This window comes from Physcomitrium patens, chromosome 2 (genome assembly GCF_059467195.1).
Source record: "Physcomitrium patens ecotype Gransden chromosome 2, ASM5946719v1, whole genome shotgun sequence".
Lineage (NCBI taxonomy): Eukaryota > Viridiplantae > Streptophyta > Bryopsida > Funariales > Funariaceae > Physcomitrium > Physcomitrium patens.
In genome coordinates this window covers 2,539,152-2,540,046 of record NC_143411.1, presented here as the reverse complement: position 1 = coordinate 2,540,046, position 895 = coordinate 2,539,152, and the positions used below count along the sequence as shown (strand labels likewise).

Sequence of the window (895 nt, the reverse complement as noted above, 5' to 3'; positions counted from 1 at the left end):
TCGTTGCAAAAACAATACGAAGTTTAATAAGCGACGCGGAGACAAAGTTCACAGCAATTGAATCTTTCACCAACATGCTACACCACAATTGCATAATTGGATGTCTGTAGTACTCCCATGCCCTGGTCTTGTGCTAGAGTCCTAAGCTTACTAAATGGCACGGTATAGTAGTAACTGGGTTATCTATGTCTCGGTTGAGGGCTGCTCGGATGCATCAGACTCCCACATCACCATCTCTCATATCTATCTTGCAAACTTCCGGTGACTTCATCGTTAGCTTGGGCATGGTGATAATCAAAGTCTTGTTAGTAACGTCAGCTTTGATCTGCTCCATGTCTGCGTTCTCTGGCCACTTGAACTTGCGCACGAAGCTGCGGCTTGCCTGTTTCTTCCCTTTGCACTGGGAGTCGGACGAAGCTTCACCCTCCTTGCTGCCCATTTCCGGCTCGCTGTTCTAACCGATTTGGGGTGTTCGATCCTCCACCTGGACGTTCAGATCCTCTTTCTTTAAACACGTACACGACTTAATAGGATGTCATACTATCCGCACACAAGGGTAGTAATGGCTGCAAACCACACCCAACTTGTGTCGGAGAGTGCAACAGTTGAGGGAATCAAGTTCTTGACCAAGATATGGGTGAAGCGAAAGTGGCTCACTAACAGAGATTTTTTTACATACCTTGCAGGCGAACTTGAAGATGTGAGCCTCTGCTGTATCATCCCATCTCATCGCACTAGTGTTGTGCGGCGAAGGGCTAATCACTGGCGCCCAAGCCTGTTTTTGCAGTGGAACTTCGACGACAACCAGGTCGGTGAACAGAGTAGGGCAGTTCGAGCGAGAATTACTACGCCTGGTGCACCCTATCCCAAACCACGGTGACAAAACGAGAGCCAT

General features: G+C 48.4%; 1 long non-coding RNA gene across 1 annotated transcript; it reads right to left on the bottom strand.

Annotated features, from left to right (window-relative positions):
- On the bottom strand, window positions 1-895 carry LOC149989689 (uncharacterized). The gene is made up of 2 exons (XR_016501875.1): window positions 680-895; window positions 1-484 (listed from the first exon to the last, which is right to left on the bottom strand). It is a non-coding gene; the product is annotated as an uncharacterized LOC149989689 (long non-coding RNA).